This window comes from Pelodiscus sinensis, chromosome 1, assembly GCF_052426305.1.
Source record: "Pelodiscus sinensis isolate ZL-2025 chromosome 1, ASM5242630v1, whole genome shotgun sequence".
Taxonomy (NCBI): Eukaryota; Metazoa; Chordata; order Testudines; family Trionychidae; genus Pelodiscus; species Pelodiscus sinensis.
The window spans coordinates 337,940,000-337,960,817 of NC_143052.1; the positions used below are offsets into that span (position 1 = coordinate 337,940,000).

Here is a 20,818-nt window from a genome sequence, read left to right on the forward strand (position 1 = left end):
TCTCCTTTAGTACTCATGCCTCATCTCTCTTGAGCCAACATTCCTTGTAGTTTTATGTGAAGTTGTTCTCTGCAAATGTGAAGGGATTAATAGGCATGCTACTATCAGTCTCCTTCATCAACATTTTATTGCTAAATATCTTCTTTACTTTGCCTCTGGCTAGGAAGCGGGGGGAGCTTTTATACCATAATCTCCAAAGCCTGGCATTCTGGCTGCTTTGTGCTGCCTCCCTTCCAAAACTATTTCTTCCTTCTGCATGTGTTCAGGTGGTTGAAATTGCAGACAGCACTAACACTTGGGTTTATCTGGAACCTTGTAATGCATTGTTATTGTAGCAGAACCACTCTCTTCTTTAGATTTCAGTTATGTTCCTCTAAATATAACCTGCATCTGGTTTGCCTTTTCCACTGCAGTTTTCATTGAGCTGAGGCTTTAGAGATTTTACTGCAATAATTTCCAAAATCTTTTTCTGGTCTATAGACTACAGCTGGTTCCATTTTGAAGACGTGGGGTTTTTTTTATTCTTTGTTCTAAGTCTTTTCATTTTTGTCTTTCTCACACTGACCACCATTATTGCCTTAGCTGTTTATTAGTCCATGTAATTGATTGAGCTGTGTCCCCTTAGTCTTTGCTTCATGGTTCTTCATTCTCTTTTTAATATCATTTTGAACCTCTGAAATTTGACATAGGCAGTCTGGGTGATGGGATCCAATGTCAATCATGGGAAACTGAAGCCAACACTGGTCTCTGTAGTATCTCATTTGTATGTTTATTCAACTGGAAAGTGGATCCTTCAAAGAGATTGTCACTTTCTTGATCCTTAATGACTTTCCCAATTATTACATTACTCTGTACTAGTCATATAACATATAAAGTGTGGACACACTGTGACAAAGTCAGGCCAGCAGGCTGTAATAGAGTGGGGAAAGGCAGCCCTAGAAGGTAAAAGGCCCACTCCCTTATTAACTAGAAGTAAGTTATTGCAGGCCAGTGATGGTCAGCTAACAAGGAGTTGCCTCAGACTAATTAGGAGCAGCTGAGACAAGGCTACCTTGAAAGCATTAGGGTCATCTGGTTCCAATTCAGGCCTGCTGAGACCTTTTAAAGCCCCCCGCCCCCCCAGACAATGGGGACGTGAACAGCTTCAGGAGATGAGGATGGGTGCCTTACCCCAGGGGGATAACCTTTTGCTAAGGCTGATTGCCTGGAAGAGCGTGAATGCTTTACCTGAGGCCCATTTCACAAAGGGTAAGAAGTGCAGAGGCTGGTAAGGGAAAGAAGGGCCCTTGCCACTACATATATAACATACTAGAACATTTACTTAGCATTATGTGAATTAATTTTAGGTATTTGGAGGGAAAAAAAATAAACTGTGTGCATGCTTCACTGAAATCTTTGGGTCCAGGTGGGGCTAGAGATGAGGGAGTCAGTATGAAGGGTGTCCCAGGGAGAGCTAACTACCCCAGTCCTCTCTAGCCACTGCAGCTTGGGGCTAGATGAGAAGCACCTCCCAGTGACTGCTGCAGCTCCAGTGGGCATAGCTGGGGGAGGGGTGCATGTTCCCCAGCAGGAGCATGTCTAGGTTTGTCTCCCTGCTGAGCTCCCCAACCACAGGTAGGAATGCAGCAAACTGTGTCCTTTCCCCTTGCTCCTCCATGAAGAATACCTCATACAAATGGGGCAAAAGCTTCAGTACCCCCAAAGGGTTCCTGTGAGCTGGGAGGCTTAGGGGCTGGAGTAGTACTTGGAGGGGGGCAGTGCCCCCAGCCAGCCCCTTTTTGATGGCTGTCTGGTGATTGTCTCTTCAAAAAAATAACCACCCACAATTTTCCCTATACCAGAAACCTACCCACTGCTACACTTACCTTCGTGCCTCTAGCTTCCATTCCAGGTACATTTCTCAGTGTATTGTATACAGCCAAGCCCTAAGATACAACCAGCTTTGCTCCCTTCCCACAGACAGAGACAAACACCAAGGCTGTGTCTACATTGCATGCTTCTTGCACAAGAACAGTCATTCTTGCGCAAAAACTTGCTGGCTGTCTACACTGAACGTGTGTTCTTGCGCAAGTAAATTTACAGTATAGCGTCAGAAAACAGGGATTCTTCAGAAAGAGTTATTCCTCTCCCCATGAGGAATAAGCCCTCTTGTGCAAGAGCTCCTCCACAAGAGGGCAGTGTAGAGAGGTAACATGAATTTCTTGCACAAAAAGCCCCTATGGTTAAAATGGCTATTAGAGCTTTCTTGCGCAAGAGAGCGTCCACACTGCCATGGATGCTCTTGCACAAAAGCACATGCCAGTGTGGACGTGCTCTTGTGGAAGTTTTTTTTGCATAAGAACTCTTCCGCAAAACAGTTTGGCTGTGTCTAGACTGGCCAGTTTTTACGGAAAATCAGCCGCTTTTCCGGAAAAACTTGCCAGCTGTCTACACTGGCCACTTGAATTTCCGCAAAAGCACTGACTTCCTACTGTAAGAAATCAGTGCTTTTTGCGGAAATACTATGCTGCTCCCGTTTGGGCAAAAGTCCCTTTTGCGCAAAAGGACCAGTGTAGACAGCTGAGATTTGTTTTCCGCAAAAAAGCCCCGATCGCGAAAATGGCGATTGGGGCTTTTTTGCAGAAAAGCGCGTTTAGATTGTCACAGACACTTTTCCACAAAAAGTGCTTTTGTGGAAAAGCATCCGTGCCAATCTAGACGCTCTTTTCCGAAACGCTTTTAACGGAAAACTTTTGTTAAAAGCATTTCCGGAAAATCATGCCAGTCTAGATGTAGCCTTCTTGCACAAGAAGCCTGCAGTGTAGATGTAGCCCTACAGAAGCTATAGAGAACATTCTTAAAACTGAAATACCCACCCAGAGAAGTGAAAAAACAGATTGACAGAGCCTGAAGAGTACTCCGCCATGAACTACTTCAAGACAGGCCCAAAAGAGAAAACAGAATTCCACTTATCACCTACAGTCCACAACTCAAACCCCTCCAATGCATTATCAACAATCTACAACCTATCCTGGAAAATGACCCCTCACTGTAACAGGCCTTCCTTGGGGAAGGAGGGGGGGAAGACTAATCCTCACCTATAGACCACCCCCTAACCTCAAACAAATTCTTTCCAGTAACCATACAACACACCTCCATCAATTATCTAGGAACCCACCCCTGCAATCAGCCCTAGTGCCAGCTCTGCCCACACATCTACGATAGTGATTTCATCACTGGATCCAACAACATCAGGTCCATTTTGCCTTTTTTGAGGCATAAGGGATATTGCGCAAAAGGGTTTTTTTTGCACAAAATGGGCCTATCTACATTGCTTGTTTTTGTGCATAAGGACAGGCATAAAGATCTTGTACAAAATGGTGATTTTGCGCCAAAAAACCCTGTCCAAACTGCTTCTTTTTGCACAAATACCCCTTGCATAAAAAGAAATGGCAGAAGATATGCTAATGAGATCACGACTTATGCTAATGAGTCCCGCATTAGCATATTATCTGTTGGAAGAACTGGTAGTGAAGACAAAGCCTGTAGGTGCTAATTGTTCTTATCAACCTCTTGTAACTACTTGAACAATCTATTCACTGTCTTTTATCTCTCTTCTTACCCCCCATCCCTTATTTATTCTTAGATCTGGACTTCTAATACTCCAGTCATCTGAAGAGGTGGGCTATACCCATGAAAGCTCATGATACCATCTATGTGTTTTGTTAGTCTTTAAGGTGCTACTAGACTATTGGTTGTTTTTAAAGTTTTCTAGTTACAGACTAACTTGGCTACCCCTCTGAATCTTTTTTTTGGGGGGGAGGGCTGGTTTATAGTTTTATGAGAAGCAATCCCAGTCCAGGCACATCTGATTTTCCTTGCATAGCCAAACCCTTGCATTGCTTTTAAGTTATGATAAGAGGAAGCTGTATGCTGAATTTGGTGGTCCTAGTTCTTATCATATAGGAGGCATTCTTGAACAGTCACAGACAAACTCTCTCAAATATATAGCAGATGTATGTATAAGATTGTACACATGTCACACTTAAGCAGATCATTAATAGTTGCAAAGTGCTCTGAGGTTCTTAAATTAAGTTTTACTGCAACCATGAGTAATGACAGGTAATTAGTAGTATGTCCATTTTACAGATGAATTAACCAAGAAACACTGAGTGACTTTCCAAAAAAAGCACCTAGCACATGTCAGAGGCAGGAATACATAATTCTATTTGGTTCTGAGACTACTTCTGCAAAAAATTAAGCACATTCCGTGTTTGGAGAATGTAGGATCCTAAGAATTGCCTGTTGGCTCAGACTTAAAGTCTAGTAAGTGGCTAATGCCAGAGTCTTCAGAGGCAAGTGTAAGAATCTCATAGTAAGCAGGAATAGGATAATCTACCCCCACATGAAATCTCATCCTGATTTCTAGTACAGTAGTTACATATTGGCTTAAGAAACACAAGATTATATACCCCTTCCAAAAAGTGTTAGCAGCAGCAGGGCTGACAGATTTGCTGGTCCCCCTGGGCAAGGGAGGGGGCAGCTTTGCACTCCCAGAAGCGGAGGAACTTTGGGGTGGAAAGAGTGTGGCTGGGCAGTGTGTGGCACTTTTGGGGACGATTTAAAAGGCCTGGGCATGTGATAGCCACTCAAGTAGCAGTATCTGAAAGCCCAGGGCCCTTTTGAATTGCCAGGCCCAGGAACAACTCTGCCCCATTTTCCAACTCCCACATCAGAGTTTATAATTCTCAATATTCTTGATAACCATGTAATTATCCAATCATTTTTATTCTTGTTAAGGTCTCAGTGACATCTTGTAACAATGAGTTCCACAGTCTAATTGCACGCTTTGTGGAAAAAATACTTCCTTCTGTTATGAGACAGAGAGAGGAAGAACAAAAGTTTCCCCGTCTTCCTTTTTTATTATTATGCATATTTTGATCAGGTCTTCATTTCTTGACTGCTTTTTAAAGGTAAACAGTCCCAATCTAGTCAGTACTCTTCATCTGAATGTGTTTCCATTTCCTCACTCTTCTCTGGTGCAGAAAGGCATTCAGTATTCCATATGAGGGCATGCTACTAATTTAGAAAAAAGACATTATTAAATTAATGTATTATTAACCATCCCATTTCTTTCACATCAGAATTTTTTTCATGGAACATTTTTCCTTCAGAAAGTTTTGATTTGTCAAAAATAAAATGTGTCATGGAAATGTCAGCTCTGGAAATAATTCATTTTGAAACAAATATGTTATTGTTTTGATAAGATTGCCGCATTCTACTTTAACCATTTTGTATTTTTAATTTAATTTTCATTCTAATTTCATTAAAGTTTTATAATATGAAATATATATAGAGATACATTTAATTTTTAAGAAATAAAATTGGAATTAATTTTACCAAAACAAAATGTTTTGAGGAAATTGAAATGCAATATTTTTTTCAGAATTTCCATTTTCAATAAATGTTGAAAATGTTTGGTTTAGGTTGAACCCTGGATCAGCAGACATTTTAAGTTCAAAAATCTCCCTTGTAAAGGAAAAATCCAGTTCTTGTGCAGCTCTAGTAGTAGCAACTTGTTAACTTTCTGACTGCAGTAGCACTCTGACCAGAGGTCTATGTTGAGCTGTCTTCAATAGTTCTCTCGTCTCTTTCTTGAGTTGGTACAAATTAAAGACCTAATCTTCACTATTCCTCCAGTAATATTCATCATTATTTGAACAAGTGTACTTTCCCATTTTGTATATGTTTAAAAAGAAAAAAAAAGTTTGACTGCTAATTGAGAAGTTCTGTGCCATTTAATGTTTATATTTCTTCTGGCCTCAATTAATTTTTTTCTTTTTACCCTAATCTTCTTTCTTTCCATTTTCCAGATCATATAGCTTGTAAACACTTTCAGTTTATCTTCTGTTCTATCCCCTAATTGTTTACTGAGCATGATTGCCTGATGTTATTGCTTTTAGATTTCAGTTTTGACTGGATAGATAGTGTTCTCTCCCTCTTGCCCTTTAACACCTTTCAGTGCATGGCTGCAGATTTTCCGAGCACATTTTTTTCTTCTTATTTCAAATCCTCTTTCTGCTACAGCTTTACACCAAAGTCTGATTGTTGGTTATCTGAAATCCAATTCTGTTGTCTATTTACCTTGGACTGTCTTTATCATTGTACAATTATCTATCTTTACCCTAATCCACTCCTTGGCTGCTTTGTCCCTCATACAGAAACTTAGAATTATTGTGAATAGGTTGAAGTTTTCCAAAAATGTATTGCTTTCATTGGCATTTAATGGAAGGTAGAATGTGCCCTAGCAGTAGAGTAAGCAGTTGTGGCCCAGCATGACTGTTTTCAAGGTAGCTGTTCATGACAATTAGTCAAATGGGTTTAAGAATATTTTACACAGCGATGTGGTTTCTGCAAACTCCTTCAGAGAGCAAATGCATCCATCACTCACTCTTATGCCTACAAACTGCTCCAAAACTGATGTATTGATCTTTTCATAGCATATCACAGAAGCCAACATCCAGTTGTCCAATGTTTCTCTTCTGTGCAAAAACTAGGAACAAATTAAACTATCCTCTAGATTTTTAGGGAAAATGAGCTGAAAACCACAGTGGTATAAGAATAAATCTTACCTTTTTGATGATTTTTTAAAATTGTTTCATATAACCTACAACTCCAAAATGGCTTGCAAGGTAATATTCAAAATTCCCACAACAAAATCATCTTTAAGCTGAGACTAACCAAGAGAAATTAAAGAACACGTTACTTTGAAGCTGAAAAATAGATTTAGGATGGCACAGTCCTGATTGCATTGACTCTAGAGTTATACATTAGTAAAACAATAAAAATGTGTTTGGAGCTGGTCAATACACAACATTGAAGATAGTCCTTTCACAGAAGAATCAGATTTGATAAACAAGAGAAAAAAATAACTTGGTGTGTGCTTTGGGTGTTTTAAAATCAGTATTGATCTTTTTTTTGGATATTGCAGAAGGGGTGCATCTAGACCGGCAAGATTTTGCCAACTGTATAAATTGGCCTCTTGAATTTGCGCAAGAGCACTGACGTTCTAATGTAAGAATTCAGGGCTTCTTGCGCAAATACTTTGATGCACCCGCTCAGGGATAAGCCCTCTTGTGCAAGAATACTTGCGTAAGAGGGCCAGTGTAGACAGGCACTTTCATTTTTTGCGCAAGAAAGCCCGATGGCTAAAATGGCCATCAGAGCTTTCTTGTGCAAAAGCGCGTCTATACTGGGCACGGATGCTTTTGCGCAAAAGCACTTTTTGCGCAAAAGCATCCATGCCAATCTAGACACTCTTTTGAGGAAATACTTTTAATGGAAAAACTTTTCCGTTAAAAGTATTTCCGCAAAATCATGCCAGTCTAGATGCAGCCAAGATGTTTAAGTGTTTAGGGACAAGGTTGAAATAAGAAGAAAATGTTGTGTTGGCACATTAGCAACATAACTATCAACTGCATATGGTATCAGGAAGTTTCCTGTGTTTTGGAGTCAAAAGCCACATTGTTTCTCATGAGTGTCTGATCCTCTTCCTTTTTTCATTTTTTGTCTGTCTACTAAGAAACAGGCACAAGCTGCTTTTTGCCATACACCAGTGTGCATATCCAGCTTGTTCGAATATACTGATTTCACAGATCAGAGATGTTCAGTTAATTACATTCCACAACATGCCAGACCACCTATGCAGAAATTTATCTCTGAGTGGGTCAGGCATCTTTTCACATTAATTTAAGACATGTCTATTAAAAGCACATCTAACTGAACTGGCAGGAAAAGTAGGTAGTAGAAGTCCAAGAGGGAAGCAATTTGAACAACCGCACAATTGATCATTTTAGGAGGTCAGGGTATTCAGCTTGTCTCCAGCAGTGGAAGTGTTTGCCAATACCATTGCATGACAGAGGAAAAAGATTGCATGTTAAAGTCTGATATTCTGTCTCACTCACAGAAAAAAAACTTAGTTCCATGAAAGACTGAGATTAAATTAGGGGGATTTTAAAGTTTTGGAATTTTCTTACAGAGCTTGTGGAAGATGGTTTTGTAGATGAAACCATCTTGGGTTTATCTGCCTGATTCTATTTCTAAGATAATTAAGAATTCAGCATAACTTAAATAATTATGCCACTTGGGCAATTAATTGAATGTTTTACACACACACATGCATTTATTTCTGCCATTTCCTCAGTTTTGAAGTATTGATTTTACAGTCTTCATTTTTCTTCAGTTAGTTTTGTGTGCAATATCCACACCTCCCAACACACACATACACTGTGCATAAAGTAAGCCATATGGACACCTGAGTTTCCCACTGAGAATAAAGGGATGGGGATGGTATGGGATAGGCCCAAAGGCTCCTTGCTGGAGGCATCAGTGACTTGCCACACCTGTTGCAGAAAGGAGCAGTAGAGGAGTCCTCCAAGCATGCTAGAGTGCTTGCAGAGGACTGCCAAGCAAGACCTAGGAGGCCCTATAAAAAAGAGCTTCAGAGATAGAGCTAGTTCTTTGCTCAGGGCAGCGATGTGCACATGGTATTTTTGCCTGACTGAAGGAAATTGCAGCACCTTGGACATTTCAATGCTGGAAGACACTGGCCAAGTCAAGAGGCACTCCTGGCTGCCTGCTGGGCCTGAATTTAGATGAGCCCTGAGGTAAGGCTCGAGGTTTGATGAAGACTGGGGCCACAGTGAATTGGCCTATAACAGAACAGTGAAAACCCAACCAGAAGGGGGACTGAATTACTTAGTGGCCTGGCTGGGGTCAAAGTAAACCAAGAGAGCAAACCGTAGAGGTACGGACCAATACCTAGACCAGGATTTTAACTATCCTGGGTACATCAGGCCAGAATTTTCAGGGAAATTATAAAAGTCGAGCCATTGTTAATATTGCTACATGTGAATTGAGACCAACCAGTTTTGTTTACCTGCTGACATCACTTTGCAAAGTCAATCATATTCTTGCACTCTATTAATCTGCTCCACTCTTTTGAGCAGTCAGAGTATTGAAAAATATGAACACATAGAGGTTTTAAGTACTAGGAGGAAGCTAATTCATTGATGTATTAAATGTAACTTTTTAAGGTAGCTGATTTTTGAGCTTATCAAATCTTGACAATGTCCCCTTTGAAGAAAAATGTTTTGACTACACTAAACTACCATAGATGAGTCTGTCTTAGGAGCTTATGGTTCATGTTACCATGGTATCTCTCAATCTCTACTATACAGGGGTGTTATGAATATAAGTAATTAAAAGATATACTGCCTGACTTTACAGATGGTGAACTGAGAAGGAAGAGTGCAAGCAAGTCTACATAACCCACAGCAGTGAATCTCAGAGGCTGGTATGCTGCTAAAAAATAGTCATGTAGACATTGCCTCTCATATTGGGAATACCACTCTCCAAAAACAGAGGAATTGTACAAAATGAAGATGGCAAATGCAGTAAGGATGGGGAAAGGAGTGGCTTTTTTTCTGACCAGCAGACAACCAAGAAGACTGCAAGTAGGGCCTTTGAAGGACCCAAGTGGAAAGTTAGTGACAGATGAGTGTGATGTCACTGGGGCCTAAATGATTTCTCATTATTTACAAAGGAGGCAGAAAGTATGGTAACATCCCTGAGTTAGACAGAGATTTTCCTGGAGGGAAACTGAATGTTAAAGGCTTCTTACTGCACCAGAGCAGATAACAAGGCAATTAGAACTATTAAAAATTGACAAAGCACCAGTTCCCAGATGAATTAGATCCCATAATTCTGAGAGAAATAGCAAAGAAAACAGGAAAGCCCTTTGGCAAAGATTTGTGATGGCTCACTAAGGACATGGAGGACTAGAGAAAGAGTGGATAATATGGTTCCTCTATTAAACTAACAAGACATTACTGATCTATAAGCCTAACTAAGTGACAGACCGTGGAAGGTACCCTCAGTGTTTCAGAAGTATCTGTCAGACAATTCAGTATAGAGGAAATGAGCAAAAATGGCACCAGGTTTTAAATAGATTTGGTGTGCAATCTGTACACATGGCTCAGTATCCAGCATGGTAAGCTAGCTTGATTGTGCCCCCAAATTTTTCTTTAGATTTTAGAGGGAAGAATAGAGGGAAAAAAGACTCTTAAAATGATAATGGAGTCTTTCTACACGAGACCTAGCAGCAGCCAAATAACATTTAAAAAGATGTACAAATATCATAGAATCATAGAATACTAGGACTGGAAGGGACCTTGAGAGGTCATTGAGTCCAGTCCCCCGCCCTCAAGGCAGGACCAAATACTGTCTAGACCATCCCTGATAGACATTTATCTAACCTTAACCTACTCTTAAATATCTCCAGAGATGGAGATTCCACAACCTCCCTGGGCAATTTATTCCAGTGTTTGACTACCCTGACAGGAACATTTTCCTAATGTCCAACCTAAAACTCCCTTGCTGCAGTTTAAGCCCCTTGCTTCTTGTTCTATCCCCAGAGGCCAAGATGAACAAGTTTTCTCCCTCCTTCTTATGACACCCTTTTAGATATCTGAAAACTGCTATCATGTCCCCCCTCAATCTTCTCTTTTCTAAACTAAACAAACCCAATTCCTTCAGCCTACCCTCATACGTCATGTTCTCTAGACATTTAATCATTCTCGTTGCTCTTCTCTGGACCCTCTCCAATTTCTCCACATCTTTCTTGAAATGTGGTGCCCAGAACTGGACACACTACTCCAACTGAGGCCTAACCATTGCAGAGGAGAGCGGAAGAATGACTTCTCGTGTCTTGCTCACAACACACCTGTTAATGCATCCCAGACTCATGTTTGCTTTCTTTGCAACAGCATCACACTGCTGACTCATATTCAACTTGTGGTCCACTATAACCGTTAGATCCCTTTCTGCTGTACTCCTTCCCAGACAGTCGCTTCCCATTCTGCATGTGTGAAACTGATTGTTCCTTCCTAAGTGGAGCACTTGGCATTTGTCCACAAGACTCATTATCCTATTAAAGAAAGCTATCAGATTGGTTTTACATGATTTGTTCTTTACAAATCCATGCTGGCTGTTCCCTATTACCTTGCTGCTTTCCAAGTGTTTACAGACGATTTCCTTAATTACTTGCTCTACTTTGTGTTAATCTACTTTGGGTTAACTTTCCTATGAATCCATAGATCCCTCTCCCTAAAGTGCTTTTTAGTCCTAATTACTTTAATACCACAACATCTCACAATCTTTTATGTGTTTATCCTTGCAATGCACCATTTTATGGTCAGGGAACTGAGATACTAAGTCATACACGATGACTATAGTTGGGCAGAAAATTGAATCCAGATCTACCAAGTCATAGGCCAGTAACCTAACCTCTGGATCATCCTAACTGGCAAACTTCTACTATAAATTCAACAGCTATCTAGGCTTCAACAGGGTCAGGCCCCGTAGCCACTTTCATGGAAAGCCTCTAGGGAAATGATTAGTCAGTAGGTAACCTCCTTTTCACTCAATGTGAGCAGGAGGTCATTGTGCTGTTGGGGATGGTCTCTTTTTAAATTCATGGTCTTAATACTCATGGGAAGTTTTCACCTTCTTTTGCAGCACAGGTCACTTGCAGGTGGTTTTGGTGGATTTTCTGTTAACTTGAAGTCTTTAACTCATGATGTGAGCACTTAAGTAACTAAGCCAGAGGTCAGAGGACTATTATGAAGTTGGTGGGGGAGATTATGTGGCCAGCCATCTACAGGAGGTCAGAGGAGATTATTATGATGGTTGCTACTAATAGTATAAGTTGCACAGAACACTTTGTAAGGGTTTGGATGTTAACCTGTGTGTCCTGGCTACTCTCCCATTCATAGATACATTCTGCCTAGAAAAATTTTCCTGCAACTTCCATTGAATGAGTTGTTTTCCACATTTGTGCAGTAATCTGTTACGTATTACCATGTGCAGTTAAGCAGTTCTGCCCTTCCACTCAACTTGTGATAACCAATAAGAACAACATAAGAATGGCCATACTGTGTCAGACCAACGATCCATCCAGCCTAGTATTCTGTCTGCCAACAATGGCCAATACCAGATGCCCAGAGTGAGGGAACTCAACAGGTAATCCTCACTTGATCCCTCCCCTTTCACCCACCTCCAGAGAAACAGGCTAGGGACACCATTCCTACCCAACCTGGCTAATAGCCATTGATGGCCCTAACCTCCATCAATCTATCTAGCTCTTTTTTGAACTCCGTTAAAGTCCTAGCCTTCACCACATCCTCTGTCAAAGAGTTCCACAGGTTGACTGTGCATTGAGTGAAGAAAAACTTACTGTTGTTTGTTTTAAATCTGCTGCCTATTAATTTCATTTGGTGACCCCTAGTTCTTATATTCTGAGAATAAGTAAATAACTTTTCCTTATTCACTTTCTACATACCAGTCATGATTTTATAGACCTCTATCATATCCCCCCCTTAGTTTCCTCTTTTCTAAGCTGAAAAGTCCAAGTCTTTTTAATCTCTCTTCAGATGAGACCCACTCCAAACCCCTAATCACTTTTGTTACCCTTTCTGAACCTTTCCAAAGCCAGTATATCTTTTTTGAGATGAGGCAACCACATCTGTATGCAATATTCAAGATGTGGGCATACCCGGGTTTTATATAGAGGCAATAAGATATTTTTCTGTCTTATTCTCTATCCCTTTTTAAATGATTCCTAACATTCTATTTGCTTTCTTTGATTGCTGCTGCACATTGAGTGGATGTTTTTAGAGAACTATCTACAGTGACTCCAAGATCTCTCTCTTAAGTAGTTGTAGCTAAATTAGTCCCCATCATATTGTGCGTATAGTTGTGATTATTTTTTCCAATGTGCACTCTGAAAATTTACAATTTATTCCTATCTTTTGTTTCTTGTCTTTTAACCAATTATCAATCCATGAAAGGACCTTCCCTCTTATCCCATGACAACTTACTTTACTTAAGAGCCTTTGGTGAGGGACCTTGTGAAAGGCTTTCTGGAAATCTAAGTGTACTATATCCACTGGATCCCCCTTGTCCACATGTTTGTTGACCCTCCTCAAAGAACTCGAGCAGATTAGTAAATTATAATTTCCCTTTACAAAAACCATGTTGATTTTCCCCCAACAAATTATGTTCATCTATGTGTCTGACAATTTTATTTTTTACTATAGTTTCAACTAATTTTCCCAGTACTGACGTTAGATTTACCGGTCTGTAATTGCCAGGAGCACCTAGAGAGCCCTTTTTAAATATTAGTGACATGTTAGCTATCTTCCAATCATTAGGTATGGAAGCTGATTTAAAGGATAGGTTATAAACCATAGTTAATAGTTCCACAATATCTCATTTGAGCTCTTTCAGAACTCTTGGGTGAATTCTGTCTGGTCTCAGTGATTTATTACTGTTAAGTTTATCAATTTGTTCCAAAACCTCCTTTAATGGGACAATTCCTCAGATTTGTTACCTAAAAAGAGTCTCTCTCTCTCTCTTTCAATATAAATATAGCTCTAGATTGTGAGATATTACTATATTATGTAACCTTTGTGAAACTTAAGTGCTACAATTATTTCAATTAAAAATGTCCAAGGTATTAACAAAGTTTGCCTCTTGACAATGTCTTCACCATTTTCTTATACGAGTAGCAAGACCAACAGGATGAAGATGTCCTACAGTTCCATTTATAGCAAAATAGACCAGTAGTTTATTACTGACCAGGTACTCTTTTATTTGCCGTGAAGCAATATCAACACACTTATTCTTTTTGAGATGTGCTTTTTTTTTCAGTAGGTGCAACATACTAACATTCAGAATAATAACCTCATTATATCTTAAGATGGCCTCCTTCCTAAGAAGACCTCCATGCTTGTCCTATATTCTGCCCTTACCTTCTCCTTGAACAAGTTAACTCTCAATAAATTGGGGCCATAAAATCACTTAAATGCACAAATCAGTGCTCCATGAGACTAACTAAGGAGGATGAATTTCAGAATTGAGGTCCATCCACCAAGAACATTACAGCCCTCATAAGTTCCATTTTAGGGGTTGTTAATTAAAGCATCTCAGCTGATCACAATGCCTGAGATGAATGATGGGGTGGGAGAGGAGAGATGATAAGTTCAGGCAGGAATATATGAAATAAATGTGAATAATATACTAATCAGCAACTGGCCAATTGAGTCATGAAATTTGGTTTCACAGGACAGGCAATGTGATGATGGCCATAACATTCCTTAATTTGTTTGGTAGTGTTTTGAATTCAAAGTGTTGGTTTTCTCCTATAAGGGCCATAAATGGTTCAGGGCCTGACTTCCTGACACATCTCATTTCACTACCATAACATACTGCTGCAGAGAAACTTGGGCAGGACTCTGTCAATATAAGTAAGAGGGAGCTCCTGACAGGGAAATCAGGTTTGGATTCCACACCCCTTACTTTGGTTTATCAGTTAAGCTACATTGGTGAAGCAACTTGGCATGCATGGTTTTTTTTTCTCCCTTCTCTCAAATCGTGGAACACAGAGTAGTGTGAGTGCCATATTTATGGCAGAGTTTTATTTATGCTGTGATTTTTTTTTAAATTTATGGAATAAGTGCCCACAGCAGGGAATGGGCATCTATAAATTGTACTTCTAGAAATTGGAATGCCTATTTAAACTGTATTCTGGCAGGGCCAAAGGCCCCAATCTGAACTGAGGCATCATTGTGTTATATGCTTTGTAAATACACAGGAAGCTGATGTTCTGAAGAGCTTTCAAGCCTAAGGCACCAATCCTGTAATAGGCTCTGCGCAGGTGCAGAGGTAAGCTTATGTGAAACCAGTTGCAGGACTGGGGCTTAATATAATATATAACATCAACAGATCCCAATCATCATCAGCCAGGATCAAACTTATGACTTCTGTAGCTTAATTCATGAGCTTCTACAGAATAAGTTAAAAACGTCTTTTGACCAAGACTGTAAGGATGTGTCTAGACTACAGGTGGTTTTTTCCGAAAAAAGTCATCTTTTTTCAAAAAAATTTCACCTGCATCTAGACTGCAGCCGTGTTCTTTTGAAAGTAAATTGAAAGAACACGGCAGTTTTGTTGATCGTAGTAAACCTCATTCTACGAGGAATAACTCCATTTTTAGAGAGTCATAGTTTGAAAAAAGGCGCTATTGAATGAAAACAGGGGTTTTTCGAAAGAGTGCCTAGACTCTTTCAAAAAAGTGAGCCGCTTTTTTGAAAAATCTTCTTGTTGTCTAGACACTCTTTTTCTTGGTCAAAAGAGGCTTGCAGTCTAGATGTAGCCTAAAAGATTTATCAAACTCATGCAAGTCTATCTGCTACTAGAGGGGGACAGTGTCACCCCAAGCAGACATTGGTTACATACTTCCCTTAGGAGAGGAAGTGCATCCCCAGCTTTAGTGTAATCTCCATTGGCAACCTGGACAAGCCCCCAGTTGTATTGCTGATGGACCCAGTTGGTGCAGGATCAAGCATTGTATCAGTAGAGCTTAGTGCATGAGCTTCTACTGCATGAGCTGAAAGACACACATCTCTTAACCAAGCCTGTAGCAGATTCATGAATCTTTAACACATCTAGCTGCTACAGGTTGCAACCTCCAGACCTGACTGGTTCCAAACCAAAGAATTTTCTGCACCATTGGAGGTCAATATTCTCTAGCAGCATTATCAAGAAGTCTGCTACTTACTGAGCTGTTAGAGGATATTCAAGGGTAAATTAGAGTTAAACAGCAGCATAGAACACTAAGAGTTAGGACTGGTGGCTGTAAATAGACTTTATGAGATCTCGGGAAACTTGGTCACACCCATGAAAAGTGTACATCGGGCTTACTAAAATTATTCCAGATGATGGATGTTTCCGGACCACAGAGTTCTGGACTAGAGAGGTTCAATATGTACTAGAGAGGGAGAGAATGCCACATCTAACAGGCATGGGTTACAAACACAAGATGTAATAAGCAGACATGAAATACTATAAAATGGAAGTGCAGGGAGGAAGTCCTACTTATAACCTACCTACTCCACATACAAATAACTGTTTACTCATATAAACATACTGACTTTACTGTTACCTATTGCCCCACCTCATCCCTTCTTTCAGTTTATCCACCTATTTCATATTCTCGTAATCCTACACTAAATCCTCTGAGACAGTTGCTTTCCTTGATTTACTCATCTGTACAGTAACTAGCACAACAACACCCAAATTCCTGAAACTGGCCACTCAGCACAGCTGCAGTATCCATACATAATGAGTAATAAAATGTGCCTTATGTAGATTAGCTTTTGCACAGCTTTCTAGTTCTGAATCATTTAACATATATATAAATATCAATAAATAATGCTAAGTTGCATCAGAGAGAGGACTCTGGTTGTTGTTAATTTTTTCCCACTTATCTTTCCTCTGCATAAGGGATAAAAATAGGTTTGTGTTGCAAATGCCAGGCAGTCTGTCTCTTCTTAATGACACTTTTGCTGTAATTCTTCTAATTCCATGCTCCTGCTTGAAAAGGTAACAGTGAAACAGTATATAACCCATTTTTGTAGTCATCGGCAGCTAAATTAGTTCATTTGTTTCCACAGATTTAATGTGCAGTGCTATTTAATCCCTTTGGGAAAAAAGGTGGCTTCCCCACATTGAATGGCTTGCCCATGCACCACATCACACATTTTAAAATAAGCTTAAAAGTTAACATTGGGAATGTCCTTGGTTCCGTTTAACCGCCACGTTTTATGAGCCATAGGCAAAATATTCTTTTGTCCAAGTGTTTTAACAAGAGTCTGTCTGCCACGTTTTACTGAAATAGATGAACACGCAAAGGGGACATGCCAGCTGTGTGCTTTTCAGTATCCTTAAAATGGAGTTTAAAAGTCCTCTGTTATATGTAACCATTCCCATAATGGGTTTTTAACAAGCACTGGAGCCTCTAGCACTCAAATGTTAATCTCTATCCTATTTTGCTAAAGGAGTAACTATAGTAGTTGACATGTTCAATAGACAGTATGACCCCTTGACTGATGTCTGTCATCTTACGATTTTTGCTTTAATGTTTTATGTTATCAGTATTCATATACATAAACTTTTCATGAGTATTAGCAAATCTTATTTGTAACATATATTTGTAATCTTTGATCAAACTCAAACATGTTATTTAACTTCTCATGATCTATATATTTTTTTTGTAATTTCCAAAAATCGTAACCAGATATCATAAAATCAGCTAGAACCTGATAATAAGACTGATAGCTTCTTTTCCCATAGGCATGATTTCCCATATTTTGTTTCACCAGGTTACTAATGTTGGGGTTCTCTCTCTTTGGTATCACACATCTGATTTGTGTTGTCATTGGGTTGTCTGGAAATCAATAACATTGTTTGGACAATAAATAATATGGGTTCTGCGGGTAGTCTAATTTTAATAATTTTGAAATTTGGCACTCAAATACCATCGGAATGAGGGCTACATAAGAACCTATGTAGAAGCAGATTTTTAGCTGTATTCTTGGATTTGCTTGCATTGCTTTTGCTGCTGCTGTTGTTGTAATTAAGTTTGAAAGATCTCAGTGGGAAAAAGTGGAAGATGTTTGGCCCTTTCCAGGATATGCAGTGACCCCTTCCCCCACTCCTGAAATAACAAAGCCACTGCTATTTGCAGTAACAGCAAGCAGTTATTTCAAAGCTGTGGTCATGTGCTCACCCTTATCCCTGTTGGCATTATACTGTTGGCAGAGGCATTGCATGAGGCTATGGAGCCAACAAAATCCAGACCTTTTGGTCCCTGGAAATGTGAACCACAATGATGAAAACTTGCACCAAGATTTCATCCTTAAAGCTATAAGCTCTCAGGTCCCCAGCTATTGTTCTTATTGAAGTTCTCATTTGCCCTGTTCTCTGAAAATCTTTTCCTTTTCAAATAGGTTTGTCACATCATTTGCATTTAAAGGGGAAGCAAGAGGGTAGGAATCAAAAAGAGATTTCTTTTAGGATTGCCCTAAGCTCAGAGTGTTCTGATCATTTCTCCAAACAGCCACATTTAGGGCTGCCAACCCTCCAGGATTATCCTAGACTCTTCAGGAATCAAAGCTTAATCTTTAATTAAAGATTAGGTCATGTGATGAAAACTTCAGGAATATGTCCAGCCAAAACTGGCAACTACAGCTAGTTATTGTGTTATAAATTCACATTTCTTTTGAACCTTTCTTGAGAAAATGAACATGATTGGCAACATCTCTTTGACCAGCTAAATCAGTAGATTTAATGTGAGGAGATACACCCTGGCAAATATGCCAAGAACCGAGAAACCAAGGTGAGACATTATGGAATGAGTATGAAATGGGGTGAAAGGTAACATTCCAAATAGAGGGCTAGGAGCAGGAGCTCTATAGGTCTAATAACAGAATTTAATAAATCACAAATAAATTCCTTGAACTGGAAAATGGATTGAGTACTAGTGCCAGAATCCAGATGCTTTCAAAGAATGCCAGGCACTCCTCAATAACCTTAAGGAGGTAAGAGGCCTACGGGATAATCTACCTAAAAGCTGTTGGTTCTGTCACTGATCTGATGTGTGACCCTAGCAAGTCACTTCCTTGGGGTATGCCTCAGTTTTTCCTCTCGCTTTGTCATCTCTACTTGAATTATAATATCTTTAGGGTAGGGACTGTCTCTCACTGCTTGTATGTACAGCATGTAGGACAATGGGGCCCTCCTCTCAGCTATGCTCTTTAGGAATCACAGGAATAAAAATTAAATATAGTTATTCAGAAGAAAAGATAGGAGGGTCAAACACTTTCGCTTTAAAAAAAACTCAAAACAGAAAAATTTGCCTGTAAACGGTAGAAAACCAAAAACTATTCTGTTTTCTGATAACTGTTTTTATTGTTTGCTTTTCTCCAAACTCTCTCTATGAAAACTTTCATTTAGTGTCAGGGCTGAGATATAGTTAGTCAAGGCCCAGTAGTTATCTAGGATAGGGGCCACATCACCAGATCAATCAAGGTTCAGAAACAGGAAGTTCGGAACCAAGATTCGGATACCAGAAATCAGATAATCAAGAGATTGGGATTGTGAGATAAAAGCAGCTAGTACAGGATGAGCAATCCAAAGCAGGAAGGAGCCCAGTTGGGCAGCTTCCTTTTCTGCCTTCCAGTTTCAGCAGCGCAAGCAGGCCAAGTAGAAGCTCCAGTGTTCCACGACTTCTACCAGTCAGGGCCCAGAGGTGAAAATTGTGAAGAGCAGTCCTTAAGGAAGTTCCGGTTCTAGTTGATGGCAGTAAGACAACCGGTAGAACATTAGAGTGTGGTGTGGTGTAATGATCCCCAACAGACCTGAATTTAAGACCTATAGGTCATGACAATTCATTGAAAACCTAATTTTCTTTTAAAAAAAATTTTCTGGAGATGTTTCAACCAGACCTAAATTCAAATAGTAGTAATAGCAATGGAGGCTTAAACCTTGCAGTGCATAGTTCACCCAAAAAGTAACAGAGAGCAAAACTTTTTTTTCCTGAAGTTCAAAAGCACTCCATTAGTGTGTATTTCCTGATCCCAGGAGGGACCAGCAGTGGACATCCCAGAATATTGTGAGATTATATTAACTCTGTATTTCCAGTCCATTTGTAGTTATAAAATGTTAGCAATCCTGGGAGAGTCCTAGCCCAGTATCTGCAGGTCTATATGACTTTGATAAATCAGGTAATCAGCTGAATATTTGGTGGTTTAGCCAAATATCCTGAAGTCCATGGGATTAAGTATCACAAAACACTAAATATGTTCATATCCATAAGATTATTGCTTTATTCTGCAAGGTTTCCAACTTGGTCTGTTAGAATTTTATTTCACTAAGCTCAGACAATTCATTTTATCTCCAAATGGCAAAGCTTGTGGAATGCCATTTTTATGATGTAATGCTCCTTTGTAAATTCCTTAGTTATTTTTTTCCACTGAAACTCTTGTTGAAAATTAAACTATTAAATGTCGTGTAAACATTACTGAATTAGGATGTTAACATTTTAAAATTGCCTCATTTCTCTTTAATGTGTTTTTGCTGTTTTCCTTGCCTAATTATCATTCTTTTCAATATTTATGTTAACGTGACCTTTCTCTGATTGAATGGGTTTAAATGCTTCTGAAGTACTTACAGCATCATGATTTTGAAATTAAATTATGTCGTGGAAAGGATTGCAATGACATTCATAAAGTAGCAAGAGGAGGGAAGGAGGCCTATATTTTGGCCCGTACGAGTTAGGCAAAATTCTGAAAGTAACAGATGAGAACTATTTCAATCAAAGGGAATACTCATTAGATAGCAGCACTGACTTTTGTTTCCTGTTAGAAAAGACTGGCAAGTGAATTTCAGGCCTTGTCAAAGTTGCCAAATTCACCAGCCCTGAAAGCTTAACCTGACCAGCTGGATATCGCTTTGATTTACTGCTCCCACTAACACCAGTGGAGTTACCATGGGAATGAACTTGGCTCAGTAGGCCTACTCATGTGAATATAGGCAGCAGGCCTAGGTTCAGGCTTTCTAGTTGAGTTCTGCTTCAGGGACACATTCGGCTCTCTTAAGCTCTGTGAAGTCAAAGAGTACACAGTCTATAACAGTAAAAGCTGACAGTTGAGTTTGCCCTTAAATACTGGCATTTGATTTACTTTGCTTTTTTTTGCACACCCTTCAGAATGGAGGTTCTGGCAGAAGGGTAACCGCTCACTTTAGCAGTGTGACAACCCCCAATCCTCTTTGTCATGCACATGATCTCCAGAATACTTTCCTTAGGAGTTCTCCACTTAGGAAGGAACAATCAGTTCCATACATACAAGATGGGAAGCGACTGTCTAGGAAGGAGCAT

General features: G+C 39.6%; 1 long non-coding RNA gene across 1 annotated transcript in view; it reads left to right on the forward strand.

The window, feature by feature from the left end:
- The first annotated feature begins 1,114 nt into the window (after positions 1-1,114).
- Positions 1,115-20,818, forward strand: part of LOC149525982 (uncharacterized) — a 168,047-nt gene continuing 148,343 nt past the window's right edge. The window contains exon 1 of the long non-coding RNA XR_016348936.1: positions 1,115-1,248. This is a non-coding gene — a long non-coding RNA (uncharacterized LOC149525982). The remainder of the gene's footprint in view (positions 1,249-20,818) is intronic.